The following is a 27,449-nucleotide window of genomic DNA, read 5'->3' on the forward strand; positions in this document are numbered from 1 at the left end:
ACAGACACTATGGGGCTGGGGGGTAGCAAAAGGAATGTTTGCAGTGATTGACATCAGCACATCATGTGACATAGGACAATGGGATGTGTAGTGGATGAAACAGACCTCATAATGGAATTCTCTGTGTCACTGTCTGTCTCTTGCTTCCCCACATTTCTGTGTGTGTATGTTTGACATATTATAGTCTGTTGGCCTTAGATATGTGTGAGCATTCCTATCCAATGTGTGTGTGTGAAGCATAAATGGTCTACAATTTGGTGTGTGTGCGCAGACATTAGCAAATGATAGCTATGTATAGTCCACTGTGTTGTCAGACATGGGCTTCATTTCTCTAAGTGTAGGAGCATGCCCAGTATGACTTTCTGTATTGAGTGTGTGAATCTATTCCAAGTAGGGTTGTACTCCAGTCCAGGGTTTGGTGTTCTACACCTACCACTAGCAACCTGTTTCTACAGGATATCTGTAGATAGGTTGACAATATGGAGTTATAATGGGTGAAAGATAGGGGGATACTGTAACTATTGCTGTCTGTGCTGCTTGTATTACATGGTTGGTGTTAGCAGAGATATTCAGACATATGCACTGTTTTACACTGTGAAGTATTAAGTCATCAACTACTGACAGATATAATTATTTGGTCACAGTTATTTACTGGGAAAATACAAGATGAATGAAGCTGAGTCCAGTATTGTGGGCCGCAGCCTACATATTCTTGCACATTCCTGCCATTCTGGAGGGGTAGCTACAGACACTTGCTGATGGGTCTGTGCAAATGGTCCAGCACCTTGGTAGTATGGTGGCTGAGGATCCCCTTCTTGTACATATATCGACTTAACATAATGGCCATATCCTGCTGTAGCCATACCTCTCAGCTGTACAGTTTCACCCAGATTACCCAGAGGCAGGGCTCATATATCTGGTCAGTTCACCTTCACATTGCAGTTTACAAGCAGGTTTGTAGCCACCCATTAATGGGTTTTCAGGCAGAGGTAGTATGGGCACACATCACAGTTTCATACTTCACACACTCCATGACGTCCATGCTTCTACACCCCCCCCCATTATTATAGCCTCTTCCTAACATTATGAGAGCAATATGTGAGAAGTATCACTATAGTTGGCCCTTCATCCCAGTGGTATTTATTGATTGGTCCACAGTTCTTGCAGTAGGACATGGGGGGCATGCTACTGGGATTTGTCAGCATGGCCTTGCATTTGTGTTCTGTTGACTGTGTTAGTTTGTTAGTTAGGACCCCATCAGATACCATACATTGGCACTATGGGTGAGGCACTTGCTTTTGACATAGGACTGTAGGCCATTTGGTAGTGATGCGAGCCAGTTCATTCTGTCACTCATACATTCCCAGGCTGCGAGCCAGTGGATACCCCTGGGGTGACAGTGTAAGTGTGAGAAGTCTTAGTGGCAATACTTCCTGTCCATATTGATCCATTTGTCTGGATGCAGGCTGTGTGCTGCTTACAGCTAGGAACACACCTGCATAGAACACCTCTTCAGCTTGCTGCATTTGGTGGATATTCCCATACAGAAGTGGGGTCATACTGTACTCATTCCCAACAGCAAGGATATGATCTGTGATAAACCTGTGGCTGATGGAGGGGTGAAATAAGTGCATGTGTGATATGGAAGCTACTTGCAGCTGACTCACAGATATTCCTGGGACATTCCCCTTATGCTGCCTTGTGTGTGAGCATAGGCAGTCTCTCATTACTTTATAACTGTACCTTTTGTGGTCAGCCAGTGATTGGCCAGACAACACCAGTATTTCATACTATACAGACAACTAATGTGCTGCTAACCTGTAAGTACAATTCCAAAGGTGTGTGCAGTTGACAGTTACATTATATGCACTCTGTCTAGGGTACTTTCACTTGAGTACTGTGTGTATGTATGGGCCCACATTCATGGCATGTCCATCTTTCAGACAGTGACAGATATTGATATCTGGGCAGTGATTATGGACAACTGCTGACATAGGTATCACTGAGAAGCATTGTGGTTAGCACTGCAGTTGTCAGAACATGGCCCTGTCAACCACAGAACAGCCCATAGGCCACTGAGACACAACCTCCATGCCTACATGCTGACCACTTCCAGACAATATTGAACACACAATAACTTAACACACAGATCCCTGCATATTGTACACATGAACAATCTATCCTGTAGATTGGACCAGCTCGGAGAATCTGTGCTCCACTAATATTATTCCTCACACTTACATGTTACTGCATTTTTACATAGGATTGTGGGAGGGGGGGCACCTGGAAACTTTAAACATTTGCTGTGACTGCACTGATATTTCAGGTACTCTGTTGGCTTCCATTTCATTTTATATTCTGACCTATTGTGCAGACTGGAGGCATATCAGTAGAGTGCAGGTCTTAGGTTTTATTGACCTACATTTCACTTTCAGACTGCTTACCCTTCAGAAAAAACATACAACTGCCAGACCTGTTGTAGTCTGTCTGCATAGGTCTGGAGGGGAGCTATTCACCATTGCCATCATTTGGAGGCCTTAGCCCAGCCTTTCTTTATGGTCACCTACACCTGTATTGCTGGCTGAGGCTGGTGGTGGGTATGTGAGCCTCACTGACATGCATGTGTGTGTCCTATGGACACCCACAGTTATTTGGGCCACCACATGTACTGCGGTGGGATTTGTCACCTTGTCTAGTACTGCCTAGTATGTTGACATCAGTATTTGTTATGTATTTAATGCTGCTCATATAGGTGCCTGCTATCTGCTGCCATCCCATTCGGCCACCCTATTCCTTTGCATGCTTGTGTCCATACCATAGATACAACCATCAGAACATACTACTACATTCAGAAATTGATAGGAAGAGTGATTTACCTTGTGGCTGGGCCAGTATTGAGGATGGTGCTAGATGGCTGACTATGTCGGATGCACATAGTATACTCCATACACATGGTAAAACACAGGTAGTATCATGTTTGGCATCCCTTTTATTCTATGTGTGAGTCAGAGAGAGGTGTCATTCCCTGTGTCCCTACCGTGTCAGTGTATGCGCTATGTGTTGCCTCTTTGCCAAGGCCTGGACATACTGGGCATGCCTCCTTCTGGTTACAGGGGCAGACTCAGGTAGTTCCTCGTCTGAATCACTCTGTGCCTGTGATGGCCTTAGCAATGATAGGAGGGGCTGTGTGGCCTTGTCCCATGCTGTTTGTGCTGCAGCTCTTTCCACAGGATCATATTGTGTAACATGGAACATACTATGAACATTTGTGTACATATAGCTGTAGAGTACTGCAAGGCTCCACAAGATATGTCAAGGCAGCGGAACTGTGACATGAACATCCCAAACACATGCTCTATAATGATTCTGGTTTTTGCCTGTGCCTCATTATGGAGTTCATATTCAGGTGTGTGTGCATTTCTGAGGGGTGTCATCAGCCACGGCTCCAGTGCATAGTCAGCATCCCCCACTAGGTGGCCAAATGGGATGTCCCCACTGGCAAATGACTGGTACAGCTATGTCATATGCCAGATGTCGGAGTCGTGATAGCTTCCAGGGCTGCCAGCACACACATTTGTGATAATGCTCTGGGCATTGCACATGACCTGGCAATTGATGGAGGGGAAGCCCTTACGGTTTATGTGGAACCTACCACGATCAGCGGGTGGTTCTTTGATGTTTATGTGCATGCAGTCTACAGCAACCACTTCCTTTGGGTATTCTGCTATTTGGTGGAAGAGACGCATATTGCATGTCAACGCCTCATGGGTGTTGAGGAAATATATGTGCTCACTGGCATGTGCTGACATGGCATCCAGGAGCTGGTAGAGTACCCTGGATGTTGATGCCTGTGAGATCCCCATGATATGCCCAGTTGGCCTTTGGAAGGTACCTGTGGCTAGTTTTCTTAAGCCTACACATACCATGGTATCCACTGGGATGCGTTCCCCTCTTTTGGTTCTGTGTGTGAAATGAGGCCAGCACAGCTCAACAGTTTGCTGTAGAATGTCCCAGTCCACCCTATATCGCTCCACTATCTCCAGCTCATGTAGCCCTTGGTAGGTTACCCTGGGTCTGTACACTCTTCTCCTTCTCCTCTTCACTGTGTGATGGCCATCAGCATTCACATCCTCACCACCCTCAGCCTCTTGCACATATTGATGTATGAGAGCGACAGCAACCCCTGACATTTTGTTAGTTTTGTCAGGTAAAATTTTCCCGTCTGTGTACATTGGTGGTGTAGAGTTTGTGGGAAAAAACAGACTGAAAGGTGTTTGCATAGTTTATAGTAGTGTGCTGGGCTGCTGCCTGTGTAATTGGCTGATTCTGATACATTTCACCTGCCAGCTGTGCTAGTTCTCCTTGATTGCCTTCCTACTGCTGTTTTCCCTTCACATTGCCTTCCCGTTTAAGCCCTGAGGCACCCCACACATACCTAGTGCTCAGATGTGAACAGTGCTGCTATTTCCTGTTTTTTTTTTTGTTTAATACCCAGTGCGCGGCGTGTACCCCCAATTTAAGCAAGGAAAACAGTGCTCAACAATGTGAGACACACCCCCTTCCTTAGCTGTGCATAGCTAAGGGCAAACATGGGCCACGGAGCTCCAGTAAGCTTTTAGAATGCTTGACACATCCCCTTATGAGGTCACCCACCTCTTATACAATGGTGTTGCTGCACCTACACAGTTGGGTACAAATTAACACAGAGGAGAAATCTGTGATTCAGTATCACTCCCCTCATTTGCATAAACCAGAATGCTAATTCATAGTTACCACACTCACACTGAGCCTTCCCCCTTAGCAACCTCTCTTCCCTGGTATTGTTGTCTCATGCATGACATTGACTATTATGGCAAATGCAGATTTGGTATAAAAGCTTATTTCCCCCCTTATTTTTATTTTTGTGGTGATCCTGTTTGCACACTGCTGCCTTATGCTTAAACGGCCGAGATCAGCCAAAAAAAAAAATAAAACTTGTTTTTTTATAAAATTTCACTTATTTCTCATGCCAATTGCCATATATTTGGTCATTGGTATGCCTATTACATAGAATACATGCTTTCTTTTTGAGTTGTCATGCCTCCGTTTTGTAATGTGCAGAAATGTATTTGGTTAGTAACCGAATACATTTCTGCAGGTTACACTATTCCTGCACAGACCCCTGCCTAGTTCCTGAATCGCTAATTCACCTCATTTGCATGTTTTTTACCAGCAAATAAGGTAATTAGCATATGGCAGTTGTGTCTGTGCAGGAATAGTGTAGGGGCACTTGTTCACGTCTCGGGGACTTGATCCTGGATTGCTTGTCAGCCATATTGCGTGCAGCAGCTCTTGCACTATTGCTGCACTCCGTACAGAGCTTGCTAAATCCAAGGGATTGTCTGTGCAGTGCTTATCATGCCTAAGTCCTGATAAAAATGAAGTCTCCTGAACTGCCCACAGTGCCCTAGACAGACCTTAACAAATGCATAACTAGGAGTACCTTAATACCTTGTTTTCTAAGGGTGATATTTCTGCCTGTGCATTTCAGTGCTATGCCTGCCTTCTTTAATACACTGGCATGCTACTTCTGCCATTAAATCACTGGATATGAGAAGTCAGGTGTTTCTTTCCTTTATTGGTTGTTGTTTTTACTTTTCCCTGTGTTTATGTATTCCTTCCCTATGCTACTGTTTCCAGAATGGAGTCTTTGCAAGTGTTTTACCTTGAATTCAAACTGCTATGTTTAAGATCTTTCCTTCAAACTTGCCAATACTTTTCTGTTCTTTCACTACCCCTTTGTGCATCAGTCATGTTGCATATCTTTGCCTCATTAGCAAGAAATCACAATCTTCCTTTCAGACCTTCAGACATGTGAGCTATACAAACCCAGAAAAGGTATGCCTCCAATTGTGACCCCTGTGGTACCACAATAAAGGAGTGTTTTATTAACAAGAGACCCAACTGCTTTAATTTCCAACAGTTCACTACCAATCTCTTAAAAATGCACTTGCACATGATCAGTAAACCAAATTGTTTTTGTAAGGTTGAGCTCCACTGCTTCTTCTGATGTTGATCTCTGGCCCCACACCCCTGATCTCTAAATGTACTTCTTCCAAGGTTGCACCATCTCAAAGTAGGTATATTCAGAAACACAGTCAGCCTCACACTTGATTGCACTGATGAGCATTCAGCTGCAAAGAAATGCACCACAAACAGCTGAAATGTGAGATCTGTAAAAACAACTCCAAGTGATGTTACCTCTCAGTATGGAGCAACAGCCATTTGTCACCACCTGCTCTCTTCTGCCTCAAGGCCAATGCACTATGCATCACAGTGCTTTCTGTATGGCACTACATTAAGGATCTTAATGCAGTTCATATAAGTCAGTACAACTGGTCTTCCCTGATCAGTTACAGATAGTCTGTGGTACATTTAATTATTGCACGAAATGTTGTTGCTATCAAACAAAGTTTCATATTGAGAAGAATTAATAAATTAATGGAGAGTGCAAGAAGTGTGGAGCAAATGGTTATCTACCCTGGCAGGAGCTTAAAGGGAGCACAAATGACACTGCTGAACAGGTGCTGATCATCCCTACAAACACTGCATATAAACATTTATGTAGCTTTAGTCACAGTCATAGCAACTTAAATATTTGCTTGCATGCATGTCTGGCAGAGACTAATCAGAATATCTTCTACAGTACTAACTGTGCCCCCTTATAACATGTGCCCAGAGTTAGGCTTACTTTAAGAGTGCTTGATTGGTGCTTGATTGGCAGGTATCACATGTATTGTTTCTCCTCAGTAATGCACATTTATCTGCCCAGCACTTGCTGAACATCTCGCAAGAATAGTCATGTCCCAGGATTCAGCAAGCTCTGCACAGTGTGCAGGAATAGTGCAAGAGCTGTTACAGGCAATATGGCTAACGTGCAATCCAGGAATGAGCTCCCAAGATGTGCACGAGCGCTCCTGCACTATTCCTGCATGGAGACACCCTTGTATGCTACCTACCTCATTTGCTGGTGGAAACCATGCAAATGAGGTGAATTAGTGATCTAGGAAGCAAGCAGATATCTGTGCAGGAATAGTGTAGACTGCAGAAATGTATTCAGCCAGTAGCTAAATACATTTCTGAAAACTACAAAATGGAGGCATGACAGCTCATAAAAAAGGATGTATTATAAGGGTTAGGCATGCCAATGGCCAAATATATGGCCATAGGCATGAAAACTAGATTCAAAATTATAAAAAATAACTTTTTTGGCCGATTTTGGCCATTTAAGCATAGGGCAGCGGTGCGCAAATGGGATCAGCCAGAAAATAAGAAAAAAAGCTGCTGATCTGTCCCTGACTTGCAAGTCTACAAGCAGTAAGATTTCCTGTACTGATTGCAGACAAGAACATCAAGGACTGAACAGGAACTTTTACACAGTGGTGATCGTGCCCTTGTCAACATGCATGAGTGTGTGCATGTGTGTGTGTGTGTGTGTGTGTGTGTGTGTGTGTGTGTGTGTGTGTGTGTGTGTGTGTGTGTGTGTGTGTGTGCGTGTGTGCGTGTCTTTGTGTGTCTTTGCATGTGGTAGGTGTAGAAAAGAATTATTACAAACATGCAGACCTGAAGACCTTATTATTTGGAGAGGAGTGGTACCAAGGTGCCAGCTGACCTAGTTGCAATTTTGCATCAAGGCCGTGTTTTTGATATATTTCCTTTTCAATGAGACTATTTCTCTGCCTGCCCCAGTGGACTTACTGCTCATTTCTTTGAATACAGATGTAAAACCATAGCTTAAATGAGTGTTATGAAAGACATCTTTCTGAAATTACACATGAAGTTGCCCCCTACTAATCTATTCTGTTTGTTCATCACATACCCAGATAATACCAATCCCATAGGCACATAGCCAGAAGTCTAATCAAGAACAGCAGTGGACCTTTTTGAGTCTGTTGTGCAAAAAACACAATAATGAAAAGAATGAAGGATTAGACAAGGCCTGTAACTCCAAAGCTTGCATTTGTGACTTGTGACTACATCATTTCCTATAGTATACAGCTTTTGCAGTGCATGCAGCACACTCAGTTATACATAGTATTGTTTCTCCTCAATAATGCACATTTATCTGCCCAGCACTTGCTGAACATCTCGCAAGAGCAAAGTCATGCCCCAGGATTCAGCAAGCTCTGCACAGTGTGCAGGAATAGCTGTTGCAGGTAATATGGCTAATGTACGATCCAGGAATGAGCTCCCGGGACGTGCACGAGCGGTCCTGCACTATTCCTGCATGGAGTCACCCTTGTATGCTACCTACCTCATTTGCTAGTGAAAACCATGCAAATGAGGTGAATTAGTGATCCAGGAAGCAGGCAGGCATCTGTGCAGGAATAGTGTAGACTACAGAAATGTATTCAGCCAGTAGCTAAATACATTTCTGCAAACTACAAAACGGAGGCATGACAGCTCATGTAAAAGGATGTATTATAAGGGTTAGGCATGCCAATGGCCAAATATATGGCCATAGGTATGAAAACTAGTTTCAAAATTATAAACAATAACTTTTTTTGGCAGATTTTGGCCATTTAAGCATAGGGCAGTGGTGCGCAAATGGGATCGGCCAGAAAATAAGAAAAAAGCTGGAAATAAGCTTTTAAACCAAAATCATCATTTTTGCCATAATAGTCAATGGCATGCATAACACAACAAGACCATGGAATAGTGGTTGCTAAGGGGGAAGGCTGAGTTTCGGTTTTGTAACCATGCATTTGCAGTCAGTTCTATGCAAATGAGGGGAATGATACTGAATCACAGATTTCCCCCTCAGTGCTAGCTTGCACCCAACCATGTAGGTGCAATAACACCATGGTCTAAGCCTAAGAGCTAGAGGACCTCATGAGGGAGAGTGTCATGACTGCTGTAAGCTTATTGGAGCACAGTGGCCCATGTTTGCCCTTAGCTAAGCACAGCTAAGGAAGGGGGTGTGACTGAAGCTGCCTAGCAGTATTTACATTGCCTAAATGGGTGTGCCTGCCACGCACTGGGTTTAAAAAAAAAAAAAAAAAAACAGGAAATAGCAGCTCCGTTTACATCTGAGCACTGGGTTTGTGCTGTGCATCTCTAGCTTAAACAGGAAGGCAATGGGAAGGGAAAACAGTAGTAGGAATGTAATCAAGGAGAGCTAACATAGCTGGCAGGTGAAATGTATCAGAATCAGCCAATTACACAGCCAGCAGCCCAACCCAGTGTAGCACACTACTATAAACTATGCAAATACCTTTCACTCTGGTTTTTCCCACAAACTCTACACCATCGGTGTACACAAATGGGGAAATGTTACCTAACAAAACCAAAAAAATGATAGGGGGTGCTTTCGCTCTCATAAATCAATATGTGGAAGAGGCTGTGGGTGGTGAGAATGAGAATCTTGATGACCAACCCACAGTGAGGAGAAGGAGAAGAGAGTACAGACCCAGGGTAACCTACCAGGGGCTACATAAGCTGGAGATAGTGGAGTGCTATACGGTGGACAGGCACCTCCTACAGCAAATTGTTGAGCTGTGCCGGCCATGCCTCACACACATAACCAACAGATGGGAACCCATCCCAGTGGATATCAAGGTATGTGCAGGCTTAAGAATACTAGCTACAGGTACCTTCCAAAGGCCAACTGGGGATATCATGGGGATCTCACAGGCATCAGCATCCAGGGTACTCCACCAGTTCATGGATGCCATGTCAGCACATGCCGGTGAGCACATATATTTCCACAACACCCGTTAGGCATTGACCAGCAATATGCCTCTCTTCCACCAAATAGCAGAATACCCTGAGGTAGTGGGTGCTATAGCCTGCACGCATATACACATCAAAGCTCCACCAGCTGAGTGGGGTAGGGTCTACATAAACAGCAAGGGCTTCCCCTCCATCAACTGTGAGGTCATGTGTGATGCCCAGGGCATTTTAATGAATGTGTGTGCTGGCAGCCCTGGAAGCTATCATGACTCCCACATCTGTCATATGACGCAGCTGTACCAGAGATTTGAGAGTGGGGACATCCCATATGGCCACCTAGTGGGGGATGCTGGTTACACACTGGCTCCGTGGCTGATGACACCCATCAGAAATGCACACACACCTGAACAAGAACACCATAATGAGGCACATGCACAAACCAGAATCATAACAGAGAATGTGCTTGGGATGCTCAAGTCACAGTTTCAGTACCTGGACATATCTGGTGGAGCCTTGCAGTACTGTCCAGCTACATATACCCAAATTTTCATTGTATGTGCCTTGCTACACAATATGATCATGTGGAAACAGCTGCAGCAGGAACAGCACGGGGCAGGGCCACACAGCCCCCTGCCATTGCCAAGGCCATCAAAAGCACAGAGGGACTTGGAGGAGGAACCACCTGAGCCTGCCCATGTAGGCAGAAGGAGGTGTGCCCAGTATGCCCAGGCTTTGGCAAAGAGGCAACGCATGGGAAAACTCGTGTACCAACACCTTTGCCCAACGGTTCTTGGAATTCATAAATTCCAATGCCCTGGATCAGCTAATCCATAGTCCCACCAGGGGCTCCAATATCCTAGACCTGGTCATTACCAACATGGGAAATTGATGCTCCACACCTATGGCCACCTCCTAGTTGGTCAGGTCTGACCATAAGCTAATCACCCTTGACATCCACATCCCTTCCCCACCCCCCAGTAAGGAAACCTCCATAAAAAAACTTCTCCAAAGCCAACTTCATGCTACTCAAGTCAGAAATGACAAACTTCATGATACCCATGCAGACAAGAAATGAAAGTTCGACTGCTGAATCCTACACTAAGGCACTGTATGAGCACATCCACTCGTGCATGAATAGTGCCATCCCAAGATACTCTCCTCTGAAAAAAGGAAGCCAATCTTGTGGTCCCCTGCCATAAGCAAACTTTACAACAAAAGGAAGAAACTGTTGCAGAAAAGAGGAAAATCCCAGGATGCAAAAAACTCCCTTACCAGCCTCAGCAAGAAGCTGATGTCCCTCATAAAATCTTCCAAAGCTAGTTATGAAAATAAAATTGCCAAAAATTCCAAAGACAACCACAAGGCATTCTATAGTTATGTGAAGAATCTGAATGGCAATGCTCGGATCTGCTCTGAGCTACAACAGAATGGCATTAAATATACTGATCCCAAGGATATTGCCAATATCCTGGCAGATTGATTCAGTGCCAAATTCACCCCCCTCTCACCCCCTAAAAGGCCAATCTGAATACCAAAAGATTGCCAGATTCCGGTAATAATGGCCACACAGGTTAAAACTGCACTCTCCAAAGCTAAGAATACAGCATCCATGGGACCAGACAACATCCCAGGCTGTGTACTACATGAACTACAAAATGAAATGGCACCTCACCTAAGTGTCATGTTTAATATTAGCCTCACTCAGGCTTCATGCCTTACTGACTTACAGTTATCCCACTCCACAAGGGGGGAATCCATCTTGGATCCTGGGAACTACTGTCCCATCAGTCTGATGAGCCTGATCTCAAGGCCATGGAATGTATTATCATGGAACTTATAAATGAAGGCATTGGCAACCTTCAAACACTGAACCCAACCCAGTTTGGGTTCGTGAAGGGCTGATCTTGTCTCCTGAACCTGATTGACTTCTTTGAATCAATCTCCAGAGCTGTCGATGAGGGTAAGGCAGTCCACACAGCCTATATGGACCTCGCCAAGTCCTTCCACATCATCTCCCACTCTGGAATCATAGATAAACTTACTAAGCTGAGCATTAATCCCTGCATCACTCGATGGATTTCCAACTGGCTTACTGACAGAATCCACACTGTAAAAGTAGCCGACTACAAATCCAGCTCCAGACAAGTGACAAGTGGAGTACCTCAGGGTTCAGTCATGAGACCACTCTTGTTTGGCATCTACTTCTCTGAAGTACAGGCCAACACTAAGGGACTCTGGCTAACAAAGTTCGCAGATGACTGCAAACTGGGAGCCATTATTGAATCCCCAAATGATGTGGATATTCTACAAAAGGGCTTTACAGAAACAGATGCTTGGTGCAAAGCCATGGGCTCAAGCTCAATGCCAAGACATGTATAGTTATCCCCTTTGGGAATAAACATGTACCTCTGAATTACTACATAGGTGGCAGTACAATAAACACTGAAAGTGTGATAAGAGACTTAGGGATACAGGTGGACAGTTGTCTCACCTTCGATAACCACATCGCCACAACAGTCAGAAAATCCTTGTATGTGGCACACCTCATCACTAAGGGCTTTTCATCCAGAAAAAAGGAGGTCATTGTACCACTGTACTCATCTCTCATTAGACCCATTATAGAATACAATGCCCCATTTGGTATGTACCTCTCAAGACATCTGCAACAACTGGAAAGGCCGCAGAAATATCTCACTAAAAGAATCACAGGCCTAAAGCAGATGCCCTATGCTGACCATCTAAAACTATTCCAGCTATACTCTGTCACATATCGTCTACTTAGAGGTGATCTCTGTTTAACATACAAGGCCATGTTAAACCCAGAGCTGCTGGACATGCTACACTTAAAGAAATCCCAATCCCTCAGAGCCACATGCTTCAGGGATCTAAACCTTGTCATCACAATGAACAAAATATGCTGGAGGGATAGGTTCCTGACCCAGAGACTCCCTAGACTCTGGAATAGACTTCCCATACATGTCAAGCAGAGCACCTCTTTGGCCCTCTTCAAAAGGAACCTTGATGATTGGATGGGAAATAGGAAATTCACCCCAGGATAATGTCGGTCACCCTGCTAAACAGGGGTCCAGGGAAGTAAATATTCTGGGAAGAAATAGCCAGGGAATTTTTATGGCTAGGTGATAGCCTAGTACTAACCTATGAACCTATGTACCTATGAACCATAGCACATACACTGACATGATAGGAACCCCCACACACTGCATTGAGAGATAAACATTTATTATACAAAACTGTGTTACATATACATCTCCTAATATTTCTTTTTTTTTTTCTTTCAATATGTATTTTTATTCTGTTGTTGTTGTATTTTTTTATTTCATGTTTGAAAATTCAATAAAAAGTGTTTTGAAAAAAAAAAAAATGATAGGAACCCAGGGAGTGGCACCACTCTTTGACTCGCACATACAGTAAAAGGGATGCCAAACATGACACTACCTGTGCTTAACAATGTATAGGGAGTCCACTATGTGCATCCGACATAGTCAGCCCTCCAGCACCATGTCCAATACTGGCACATGCACAAGGTAAGTCAGTCTCCCTATCAATTTCTGAATGGACTAGTATGTTCTGCTACTTGTATCTATGGTATGCATGTGAGTATGCAAGGGAATTGGGTGGCTGAATAGGATGACAGCAGATAGTAGACATCTATATGGGCAGCATGAAATCCATAACAAATACTGGTATCAACAGAGTAGGCAGTACTAGACAAGGTGAAAAATACCACTGCAGGACATGTGGTGGGCCAAATGTGTGTCCATAGGACACACACATGCATGTAAGTGAGGCTCACATACCCAACAACTGTCTCAGCCAGCAGGATAGGTGTAGATGACCACAAAGAAAGGCTGTGCTAAGGCCTCCGACTGATGACAATGGAGAACAGCCCCCCTTTAGACCTACACTGACAGACTACAACAGGTCAGGCAGTTGGATGTTATCTCTGAAGGGTAAGAAGTCTGAAACTGAAATGTAGGTCAATAAAACCTAAGATCTGTACTACACTGATATGCCTCTAGTCTGCATGATAGGTCAGAATACAGAATGAAATGTAAGCCAACAGAGTACCTGAAATACCAGTACAGTCACAGCAAATGTTTACAGTTGTCAGGTGTGCCCCCCCCCACAATCCTACATAGAAATGTAGTAACATTTATGTGTGGCTATAATAACAGTGGAGCACCGATTACCTGAGCTGGCCAAATTAGCAGGATATATTGTTGTATGTGTACAATATGCAGGGCTCTGTGTGTTAGGTTGTTGTGTGCTGTATATTGTGTGGAAGTGGTCAGCATGTATGCATGGATGGTTGTGTCCTCGTGGCCTATGGCCAGTACTGTTGATGACAGGGCCAAATTCCAACAACTGCAGTGCCAAACACGATGCATCCCAGCAAGACCCAATCCAGCAGTAATCCATACTAATTGTTCAGATGTAATATCTGTCACCATCTGAAAGATGGCCATGGCATGGATCTGGGCCCAGACATACACACAGTACACAGGTGGAAGTACCCTAGACAGAATATATGAAATGTAACTGTGAAATGGACACACCCTTGGAATTGTACATACAGGTTAGCAGCAGATTAGTTGTTTGTGTAGTATGGAATACTGATGTAGTCTGGCCAAACACTGGTAGACTACAAAAGGCACAGTTATGAAGTACTGAGAAACTGCTAATGTCTCCACACAAGCCAGTATAAGGGGAATGCCCCACGCATATCTGTGAGTCAGCTGCAAGAAGCTTCCATAACACACATGCACTCAGCTCACCCCAACATCAGCCACAGCTTCATCACAGGTCATATCCCTGGTGTTGGAAATGAGTACAGTATGACCCCCACTTCTGTATGGGAATACCCACAGAATGCAGCATGCTGAAGAGGTGTCCCATGCAGGTGTGTCCCTAGCTGTAAGCAGCACCCTGCCAGCATCCACACCAATGGATTAATAAGGACAAAAATTATTGCCATTAACACCTTGCACACCAACCCAGTCACCCCAGGGGAATCCAGTGACTAGCAGCCTGGGACTGTAGGAGAGATAGAATGCACTGGCCTGCTACAGATATCCTGCATCACTACCAAATGCCCTACAGTCCTCTGTCATAGGCCTGTGCCTCACCCATACTGCCAATGTATATTATCTGATGGAGTCCCAAATAATGACATAACACAGTCCACAGAACACAAATGCAAGGCCATTCGACAAATTCCAGTAGCATGCTCACCATGTCCTACTACATGAACTGTGGAATAACCCCTAAATACTGCTGGTATGAAGGGATAACTATAGGGATACTTATCAGATATTGCTTGCATAATGTTAGGAAAATGATTGAATAACAGAGTGGGGGGGGTAGAAGCATGGATGCCATGGAGTGTGTGAAGTCTGAAACTCTGATGTGTGCCCATACTATCCCTGCCTGCAAACCCAGGAATGGGTGGCTACAAACCTGCTCATAAACCACAATGTGAGGGGGAACTGACCAGATATATGAGCCCTGTTTCTGGGTAACCTGTGTGAATCTGTACTGCTGTGAGGTATGGCCACAGCAGGATATGGCCATTCTGTCATGTCTATAGATGTACAAGCAGGGGATCCTCAGCCACCAGAGGACCAAGGTGCTGGACCATTTACACAGACCCATCAGCAAGTATCTGCAGCTCTCCCTCCAGAATGGCATGAGTGTGCAAGAATACGTAGGCTGCAGGCCACAGTGCTGGACACAGCTTCATTCATCTTGTATTCCCCAGGAAATTACTGTGAGCAAATAAGTATATCAAAATAAATCAAAATAAAATACCACGAAAAGGCAATGTAGCAAAGGTAAATGACTCAAAAAATAGCGTACATTAGTTTATTGTCCGCTTTCATCCATAGACTTCATCAGAATAAAGCATCCATTAACATTCAAAGTATAAATAGCATCATCAATCAAGTGTTAATTAAACAATTAAAAAACTAGTTAAAAGTTTAAAGATACATGTCAGGTAAAAAAGGAACTAATGTCAATGTGTTTATTAATAGACAATTCCCTATACTTTAAAAAACATTTAACATTAATGGTATCATTTAAACCAGGGTGAACATCAGAATTTAATCTGATTTGCCAAAGGGTTTCACGCTGTTCAAGATGGTTCTTGAAGTCCCCACCTCTTAAATCAAAATGAACAACTTCCAAGACAGAAAACAAAAACTTTTTAAATGTAGGACAAATAACTGAGTGCTTAAATAAGGCATTAGTTTCATCTTTTTGCCTGATGGCATAAAGATGCTCTCTAATACGGGTTTTTAAATGTCTACTGGTCATACCGACATAAAAGGCAGGACAGCTGGAACAAATACCAATGTAAACAACACCTTTGGTGTTGCAATTTACGAAACAAGGGACACCAATAGTTTTTCATAGGTGTTAAGATTAATGTATGGACCCTCGTGAATGTACCTACACATACTACATTGGTGACAACAATACATGCCTCTCTTGTCAGAAATAGTTGTAGCAAGCTGGTTATCATTAAATTCTAATGCTTTCTTTAAGCTAAAACTATTCTTAGAAACAAAACACGGTTTGTTACCCAAAACTTTAAACAAATCTAAATTACCCCTGATAATACTCCAATTTTTGGTCAAAACTTGTTGAATACGTTGACTGTCAACTGTCATGTCCAAAGCACAGACCAAGTTATTGTCAACGTTGTTGTTGGTATGAACCAAGTCAGGACTTAAATTCTCATCAGTTGTATAGTTCAACAACGCTCTATAATCAACTAAGCGTTTACTTATGATCTCTTTACTAGTTTTAATTAAATCAGACCTTGGATACCCTCTATCAGCAAACAAATTAATAATAAAATATTGATGTTATAACCTTTATGCAAAAAGTTATCATAAGCTGTTTTGTTCTGATAAGCATTAATGTCCTGGCCCAGTTTTGATTGCTTTCGCCCTATAATCTCAGCAGAATGCTGCTCTAATTCTTCCCATACAGAATCTAAAACTTCGTTGGAAATATCATCCGAAGTCATATCTTTTAAGCTAGTTTCAAAACTAATGATTTCTTCTCTTAAAAAACTCATTTTGGTGATGTTATTGTCAACAAGCAGTTTTAGTAACCGCAGACCAGCGTCATTAAAAAAAGTGATCAAAACATTAAAAAACGTATCTTCTGCATAAACGCCATTAGGGCATTTAAAGAATCTAAGCCCCTTAGGGACTATACTTAATTCAATGCAACGCAGGAAATAACTGTTCTCTAAATCTAGAGAACGGTATAGTTTTAAAAGTCTTACCAGTTGGTTCGCTTTTTGTTCATGTCAACACTGCTCACGTTTCTACGATAACTCCCCAAACAACTAAAGGGGTTATCCGAACTCTCAAAAAAGTGTTTAACTGAGTTAAAAAGTACACCGTTGCTGTTGGAATTGCACCGTCCAGTACGCGGTTTAGTTGGACGCTGTTGTTTAATGTCATCCACATTCTCCACGTTGATGATGGTATCCATCTCGTCGTAAATCTCTATTGGACTTGAGGCATTCGCCGCAGCTCGTCCTTCATGTAGCAAAACGTCTCGTTGGTTGCCAGCTTCACGTTCAGTGGCTTTGGTGACCAAAAACTTTAAAGAATTTTGTATGCCAGTCAAAGTATTCACCAGCAAATTACTAATATTGACGGTGCTAGTACTCTCTGTAGTTGGTGTAGAATGAATGGTCAAACCGAGCAGAGGATCTTCAGGCACCTCAGCCATGGTATAATAGCAAATACGAACAAAAACCAAAAATAAAAGCAAATAATAAATCAAAATAAAATACCACGAAAAGGCAACGTAACAAAGGTAAATGACTCAAAAATTAGCGTACATTAGTTTATTGTCCGCTTTCATCCATAGACTTCATCAGAATAAAGCATCCATTAACATTCAAAGTATAAATAGTATCATCAATCAAGTGTTAATTAAACAATTAAAAAACTAGTTAAAAGTTTATACATGTCAGGTAAAAAAGGAACTAAGGTCAATGTGTTAATTAAGGCCATTCGACAAATTCCAGTAGCATGCTCACCATGTCCTACTACATGAACTGTGGAATAACCCCTAAATACTGCTGGTATGAAGGGATAACTATAGGGATACTTATCAGATATTGCTTGCATAATGTTAGGAAAATGATTGAATAACAGAGTGGGGGGGGTAGAAGCATGGATGCCATGGAGTGTGTGAAGTCTGAAACTCTGATGTGTGCCCATACTATCCCTGCCTGCAAACCCAGGAATGGGTGGCTACAAACCTGCTCATAAACCACAATGTGAGGGGGAACTGACCAGATATATGAGCCCTGTTTCTGGGTAACCTGTGTGAATCTGTACTGCTGTGAGGTATGGCCACAGCAGGATATGGCCATTCTGTCATGTCTATAGATGTACAAGCAGGGGATCCTCAGCCACCAGAGTACCAAGGTCCTGGACCATTTACACAGACCCATCAGCAAGTATCTGCAGCTCTCCCTCCAGAATGGCATGAGTGTGCAAGAATACGTAGGCTGCAGGCCACAGTGCTGGACACAGCTTCATTCATCTTGTATTCCCCAGGAAATTACTGTGAGCAAATAAGTATATCAAAATAAATCAAAATAAAATACCACGAAAAGGCAATGTAGCAAAGGTAAATGACTCAAAAAATAGCGTACATTAGTTTATTGTCCGCTTTCATCCATAGACTTCATCAGAATAAAGCATCCATTAACATTCAAAGTATAAATAGCATCATCAATCAAGTGTTAATTAAACAATTAAAAAACTAGTTAAAAGTTTAAAGATACATGTCAGGTAAAAAAGGAACTAATGTCAATGTGTTTATTAATAGACAATTCCCTATACTTTAAAAAACATTTAACATTAATGGTATCATCTAAACCAGGGTGAACATCAGAATTTAATCTGATTTGCCAAAGGGTTTCACGCTGTTCAAGATGGTTCTTGAAGTCCCCACCTCTTAAATCAAAATGAACAACTTCCAAGACAGAAAACAAAAACTTTTTAAATGTAGGACAAATAACTGAGTGCTTAAATAAGGCATTAGTTTCATCTTTTTGCCTGATGGCATAAAGATGCTCTCTAATACGGGTTTTTAAATGTCTACTGGTCATACCGACATAAAAGGCAGGACAGCTGGAACAAATACCAATGTAAACAACACCTTTGGTGTTGCAATTTACGAAACAAGGGACACCAATAGTTTTTTCATAGGTGTTAAGATTAATGTATGGACCCTCGTGAATGTACCTACACATACTACATTGGTGACAACAATACATGCCTCTCTTGTCAGAAATAGTTGTAGCAAGCTGGTTATCATTAAATTCTAATGCTTTCTTTAAGCTAAAACTATTCTTAGAAACAAAACACGGTTTGTTACCCAAAACTTTAAACAAATCTAAATTACCCCTGATAATACTCCAATTTTTGGTCAAAACTTGTTGAATACGTTGACTGTCAACTGTCATGTCCAAAGCACAGACCAAGTTATTGTCAACGTTGTTGTTGGTATGAACCAAGTCAGGACTTAAATTCTCATCAGTTGTATAGTTCAACAACGCTCTATAATCAACTAAGCATTTACTTATGATCTCTTTACTAGTTTTAATTAAATCAGACCTTGGATACCCTCTATCAGCAAACAAATTAATAATAAAATATTGATGTTATAACCTTTATGCAAAAAGTTATCATAAGCTGTTTTGTTCTGATAAGCATTAATGTCCCGGCCCAGTTTTGATTGCTTTCGCCCTATAATCTCAGCAGAATGCTGCTCTAATTCTTCCCATACAGAATCTAAAACTTCGTTGGAAATATCATCCGAAGTCATATCTTTTAAGCTAGTTTCAACACTAATGATTTCTTCTCTTAAAAAACTCATTTTGGTGATGTTATTGTCAACAAGCAGTTTTAGTAACCGCAGACCAGCGTCATTAAAAAAAGTGATCAAAACATTAAAAAACGGATCTTCTGCATAAACGCCATTAGGGCATTTAAAGAATCTAAGCCCCTTAGGGACTATACTTAATTCAATGCAACGCAGGAAATAACTGTTCTCTAAATCTAGAGAACGGTATAGTTTTAAAAGTCTTACCAGTTGGTTCGCTTTTTGTTCATGTCAACACTGCTCACGTTTCTACGATAACTCCCCAAACAACTAAAGGGGTTATCCGAACTCTCAAAAAAGTGTTTAACTGAGTTAAAAAGTACACCGTTGCTGTTGGAATTGCACCGTCCAGTACGCGGTTTAGTTGGACGCTGTTGTTTAATGTCATCCACATTCTCCACGTTGATGATGGTATCCATCTCGTCGTAAATCTCTATTGGACTTGAGGCATTCGCCGCAGCTCATCCTTCATGTAGCAAAACGTCTCGTTGGTTGCCAGCTTCACGTTCGGTGGCTTTGGTGACCAAAAACTTTAAAGAATTTTGTATGCCAGTCAAAGTATTCACCAGCAAATTACTAATATTGACGGTGCTAGTACTCTCTGTAGTTGGTGTAGAATGAATGGTCAAACCGAGCAGAGGATCTTCAGGCACCTCAGCCATGGTATAATAGCAAATACGAACAAAAACCAAAAATAAAAGCAAATAATAAATCAAAATAAAATACCACGAAAAGGCAACGTAACAAAGGTAAATGACTCAAAAATTAGCGTACATTAGTTTATTGTCCGCTTTCATCCGTAGACTTCATCAGAATAAAGCATCCATTAACATTCAAAGTATAAATAGTATCATCAATCAAGTGTTAATTAAACAATTAAAAAACTAGTTAAAAGTTTATACATGTCAGGTAAAAAAGGAACTAAGGTCAATGTGTTAATTAAGGCCATTCGACAAATTCCAGTAGCATGCTCACCATGTCCTACTACATGAACTGTGGAATAACCCCTAAATACTGCTGGTATGAAGGGATAACTATAGGGATACTTATCAGATATTGCTTGCATAATGTTAGGAAAATGATTGAATAACAGAGTGGGGGGGGTAGAAGCATGGATGCCATGGAGTGTGTGAAGTCTGAAACTCTGATGTGTGCCCATACTATCCCTGCCTGCAAACCCAGGAATGGGTGGCTACAAACCTGCTCATAAACCACAATGTGAGGGGGAACTGACCAGATATATGAGCCCTGTTTCTGGGTAACCTGTGTGAATCTGTACTGCTGTGAGGTATGGCCACAGCAGGATATGGCCATTCTGTCATGTCTATAGATGTACAAGCAGGGGATCCTCAGCCACCAGAGTACCAAGGTGCTGGACCATTTACACAGACCCATCAGCAAGTATCTGCAGCTCTCCCTCCAGAATGGCATGAGTGTGCAAGAATACGTAGGCTGCAGGCCACAGTACTGGACACAGCTTCATTCATCTTGTATTCCCCAGGAAATTACTGTGAGCAAATAAGTATATCTGTCAGTAGTTGATGACATGATACATCACAGTGTAAAACAGTACATATGTCTAAATATGTCTGCTAACACCAAAACCATGTAGCACAAGCAGAACAGACACAATTAGTTACAATATCCCACTATCCTTTGCCCAGGGTGTCTCCATATTGTCAACCTATCTACAGATATCCTGCAGAAACAGGTTGCTAGCTGTAGGTTTAAAACAAAACATTCCTGCATGGAATACAACCTACCTGGAATGGATTCACACATTCAGTACAGAAGGTCATACTGGGCATGCTCCCACACTTACAGAAACAAAGCCCATGTCTGACAACAAAATGTAGAAGGGTCATACTGGGCATGCTCCCACACTTAGAAATGAAGCCCATGTCTGACAACAACAGTAGACTATACATATCTGTCAGTCGCAGATTTCTGTGCACACACCACATTGGACACCAGTCATGCTTTGCACACACATCAGGTAGGAATACACACATATATCCAAGAACAACACACTATAATAGGTCAAACATACACAAACAGAGATGTGGGGAAGACAGAGAGTGACAAACAGCTTCACATCCTGAAGCCTGTCCCACTCACCACACATCCCGTCGGCCAATATCACATGATTTGCCGGTGTCTATCACTGTAGACTTTTGCTTCTGGCAGCTCTCAGCACTATAGTGTCTGTGGTGCTTGTGATAACTTTGTAACATGACAGTACAAGTCATTATTCATCTAGCAGTCGTATACACAGTCCTGCCAAATGTAAAGTTGTGTGTGACTGAGTGTTGTGTGTGTGTTTCCAGAGGAATGGTTTATGGCCCATTCACACACACTGCACTCCTCACTGCCCTAGTCTAGCTGGCCTGCTGATGTAAGTCACATTAAAATACCCCTTTGGAGAAGGATTGTCCCTATAAGCTCTGTGTTGTATGCAGTAACTGCATAATGCTATAGTATAGTTTTATTTATTTTTTTATTTTATTTAACATTTTATTTAACATTTGTTAACCAGGAAAGTCTGACTTGGAACAAAGCCAATTTTCAGTGGCGGCCCAGGGAGAAAGGCTCCACATGCATGTCTTTGTAACGTGGGAGGAAACTGGAGCACCCAGAGAAAACCCACACGAATGCAGGGAGGACATGCAGACTCCACACAGAGGGCACCCCAGCCGAGAATCAAACTGGAGAGCCTCTTGCTGTGAGGTGACAACGCTACCGCTGCACCACTGCACCATCCAACATACTAGTTAGGTAGGAGTTTAAATCCTAGACATGGCAACAGTGAAACTGTGTGTGTGTGTGTTTGTGTGTGTGTGTGTGTGTGTGTGTGTGTGTGTGTGTGTGTGTGTGTGTGTGTGTGTGTGTGTGTGTGTGTGTTTGTGTATACAGAGTAATGCTTTTGAGGCAATTCACAGACACTACACCTCCCATTTCCCTACTTTAGCCAGCCTGCTGATGTCAGTCACCGTGAAATGCCTCCTTGGAAAGGATTCAGCCCTGTGAGCTCTGTGGTGCATGCAATAACTACGTAATGCTATAGTGTAATGTACTAGTTAGGTAGAAGTTCTAATCCTAGACATGGCAACTATGAAACTCTGTGAGTGTGTGTACAGAGTAATGCTTTTGAGGCCATTAACAATCAGTACACCTGCCATTGCCCCACTTTAGCAAGCCTGCTGATGTCAGTCACCTTGAAATACTTCCTTGAACAGAATTCAACCCTGTAAGCTCTGTGGTGCATGCAATAACTGTGTAATGCTATAATGTGATGTACTAGTTAGGTAGGAGTTCTTATCCCAGATATGGCAACTGTGAAACTCTGTGTGTGTGTGTGTGTGTGTGTGTGTACAGAGTAATGCTTTTGAGGCCATTAACAGTCAGTACACCTCCCATTGCCCTAGTTTAACAAGCCTGCTGATGTCAGTCACCATGAAATACCTCCTTGGACAGAGTTCAGCCCTGTAAGCTCTGTTGCACGTGCAATAACTGCATGATGCTATAGTGTAATGCACTAGTTAGATAGGAGTTCTAATCCCAGACATGGCAACTGTAACACTCTGTGTGTGTATGTACAGAGTAATGCTCTTGAGGCCATTCACAGTCACTACACCTCCCATTGCCCTACTTTAGCAAAGCCACTCATGTCATCTACCTTGAAATACACTTTTGGAGAAGGGCTAACCCTATATGCTCTGTGGTGCGTGCCATAAATGCGGAGCAATATGGTAGCAGTAACTACACAGCTATGGGTTTGAATTTCATCTGTGGCAAGTGTTTGTGTGCGTACCTCAAAGATTTTGTCCCCAGTTACAGCCAGTACACATCTCAGAGCCTGACTTCAGCAGTCATACAGATATCATCCACCTTACAAATATCTTTTAAGAAGACTAAACCATGTCAGGTCAGTGGTGCATGTGGTAAATGTGTAACATAATGGTCCATAAAGGTTGTTAGATAGAAGTTTGAACCTCACCCCTGGCAAATGTAAATGTGTAATTAGGGTAAAATTATTTTTGGGATCTCTCACCCAGTACATCACCCAATGCCAGTATTTACAAGGGCTGGTGATGTTCCTCACCTTAGAAGCACCTTGGGACAACATACATCAAATAAGCTCCATGGCATGTGTGATAAATGCTGTGCACTGTACTAGCAATACATAGCTAGGTAGAGGTTTGAATCTCAGTGCTGGCAAGTGTGTGTGTTAATAATTGTCATCAGTATTTTGTGTGGAGGTTGCTGTGATTTTTGTAATGACAGGATGCATTGTGGGGTGGGTTTTGCTAAAGTATATTGAGGACCTACTATATGTCACAATATCCACCTTACAAGAACAACAGATGTCAAACAGCAGAGAGGCTGGTGTAGACAATCCATAGCCCTACATGTGACATTATGGATCAGTGAACAATATAAGCAACCATTGTATTACTCAGAGAACACTCTCCACCCATGTCTCATACACAAGTACATTTGGCTATTGGTAGTTCCCTGCATATTGCCCACAGATAGTAACCACGGTGTGATTGCAGTGGACTACATGCCTGTTGACCACAACACTGTCACTGACATCAGAATGTACTGTGATGTGTAACATCTCCTGACTGAGTGTGTGTTATCCAGCAAGTCAAAGGACATGGCACCCTGTTCCAACCGTACAATAGGCAAATAAATGCTTATAGTGGTCCTTTGCTATGTTCCCCACTAGATGCCTGCAACAACTGTAGAGTCTGCAAATGTAACCCACAAAGGGAATACCATGCCTTATACACATGCCCTGTATGGACAAATGCCACTATCTCCACTGCATACCTGTATCATGCTGTCAATGTAGTTGCAGCCACAACCTCACTTCCATAGCCAGGGCTCACCACATGAGGTCAGGAATGCCACATCAGATGATAACAATTTGTCCACACAACATGCCCCAGAGTCCCCATGTACACTTCCACACATCACAGAACATGCATGTGGGACATGTACACAACCTAGACACCGCCCATGTTATGGAGTATAGATCATATACATGGCAAGCATTGCACAGCACTGGCCACCCACAGTAGTAACCCAGATGAGTGGATGGTGAAAACAATACTCACCTGTGTGGGCCAATCCAGGGACAAGACCCCTGAGCCACACTGGAGACTATTGTCATGTGGCCTGATGCCAAGGTATTCCCTTTGCCTAGCCTTGTACATCCTTCTGGCACAGTCAACTGCTACACACCTGTGAAGCAATAAACCCATGCATGTCAATACTGGCAAGTGTGTGTGTGTGTGTGTGTGTGTGTGTGTGTGTGTGTGTGTGTGTGGAGATTAATGAATTTGAAACCATTCACACTCACTACACCTCCCATTGCCCTACTGTAGCATGCCTGCTGATGTCAGTCAACTTGAAATAACCCTTTTGCCATATATCAGCCTGATAAGCTCTGTGGCATGTGTGATAACTGCATAATACTTTAGTGTAGCAAAATACTTAGGTAGGAGTTTTAATCCCAACCCTGCCAACTGTGATAATGTGTGAGATTCCCTGAGTTAGTGTGGTTGTGTCTTCCTTGACACCTCCTTTTGTGGACAGTCACATGTACTACACTTCCCTTATCCCTCCTTTATCACTGTTGCTGATGTCACTCACCTTCAAAGATACCTTTGGACAGCTCTTCAACATGTAAGCTCTGTGGCACATGCAATAACTGCATAACAATGGAATAGCAATAAATAGTCAGGTAGTGGTTTGAAACTCAGTACTAGTAAGTGTGTGATTGCCTGTGTTTTATCATTGTCCTATGTGGGGATTAGGGTGATTGTGTAATGACAGGGTCCATTGCAGTCTGTGTTTTGCCTCATCATTATATTGTGGAGCTACATGTCACATTATCAACATTACAAGGTCAACATTTTCCAAACATTGTAGAGATTGTTGTCAACAATCCTCAGCCATAAATGTGTACAGCCATGTGCAATTATCATGTGACAGTATGGATTAATACACAATATAGGCAACCGTCATAATGCCCAGATACCACTCTCCACCCATGGATCATACACAAACATGCTTAGCTCTTACTCTCCTAATCCCTTCCTTTCTTACTTTGTCTCTGTCTCTCTCACTCCCTCTCTGGTGGATGTGAAAAAGTACACCTGCTTTGCTTAGGCAGCAGCTTGAGTTTTGTGACTGATGCTCATGATCAGCTGATGCACACCCCCCTGACGTGGGGGGGCTTTGCCCCCACACCCCCCTACTTAAATATACCAACTCTGAGATCTCACTACAGTGCCGAAAACAGCAAAGTAATGAAAGCGTCCAAGCAAATTCTTTCCCAGGAAAAGAATTCACTGAAAAGCTGCTTCGCTATTTTGCCTTTTTTCTCTTTTCGGTTCGATAAAGATGCATTCGACAAACTGCTTCTGCTATCTCATAATAGGAAACCTGTATAAATATATATATATATATATATATATATATATATATATATATATATATATATATATATATATATATATACACACACACACACACACACACACACACACATATATATATATATATATATATATATATACATATAGACATATATATATATATATATATATATATATATATATATACATATACATACATATATATATATATATATATATATATATACACACACACACACACACACACATATATATATATATGTGTGTGTGTGTGTGTGTGTGTGTGTGTGTGTGTGTGTATATATATATATATATATATATATATATATATATACACACACACACATATATATATATATATATATATATATATATATATATATATATATATATTATACGTATCCCACCATAGTTATCTGATGTGTGTTTATATAGATATAAAAAAATACTGATTCAACAATATGCCCACTAACAAGTACTACACAATTGTAGAAGTCAAAGCTGTTGTTCACTACTATTCAGTATGCGTACTGACAAATATAATATATATATATATATATATATATATATATATATATATATATATATATATATATATAGTCCTGACTATCGTGCTCTTGGTGTGTGAGCTGTGTGTCATTAAGTATTTGCTATTGGACCTAGCAACCCACTGGCCTGTTTGTCTCCTATATTACCTCTTCTTCTGTTACTTGCCATAATCTCTGCAACCTGTCATTTCTCCTTTTATCTAACCTAGATCCGGATCTCCTTTGTGCTAATCTCTATCCGAAAAGTAGTACTCGGCACAACATGTCTCCTACTAATTTGTTAATTTATGTAAATATTTATAGACTCTCCATCTGTCCCTTTTTCTCCCTTCTTCATTCTTTTTTTAGCAGTCTTTCTTCAGTAAATATTAAGTCATAATGATTCCGCACTATTGTTTATTTCTTGTTAAATTGCCCCTGCATTACTATTCTACATGACAATTGTTCCCTTAGTTGCTTGCATGCTTTGTATACTTTTTTGTTATTTGTTAGCTACTAGTTTATTAGTGGAGCTTTTCTCCTCGGGCCTCTGCTGAAAATGGACATGTATCCAGCCAGACTAGCCCGGTCAACAAATGTAAAATAAATAAATAAATAAATAAAATAAAAATAATGGAAAAAACAACAAGCATTTTGATAGCTGTGATGGCTTATTGGTTTACTGCTCTGACTAAAGTGTACAGGGTCCTGGGTTCAAGACCTACAAGGGCTGTTTATTTTTTTGCTAGGCAGCGCAAGGACTGTTTGATACAGAGTGGTTAAGGCAGTTTTGAGCAGCTTTAAGCAGGTTTGCCTG

This window comes from Protopterus annectens, chromosome 2.part2, assembly GCF_019279795.1.
Source record: "Protopterus annectens isolate FY-2018-M chromosome 2.part2, PAN1.0, whole genome shotgun sequence".
Taxonomy (NCBI): domain Eukaryota; kingdom Metazoa; phylum Chordata; order Ceratodontiformes; family Protopteridae; genus Protopterus; species Protopterus annectens.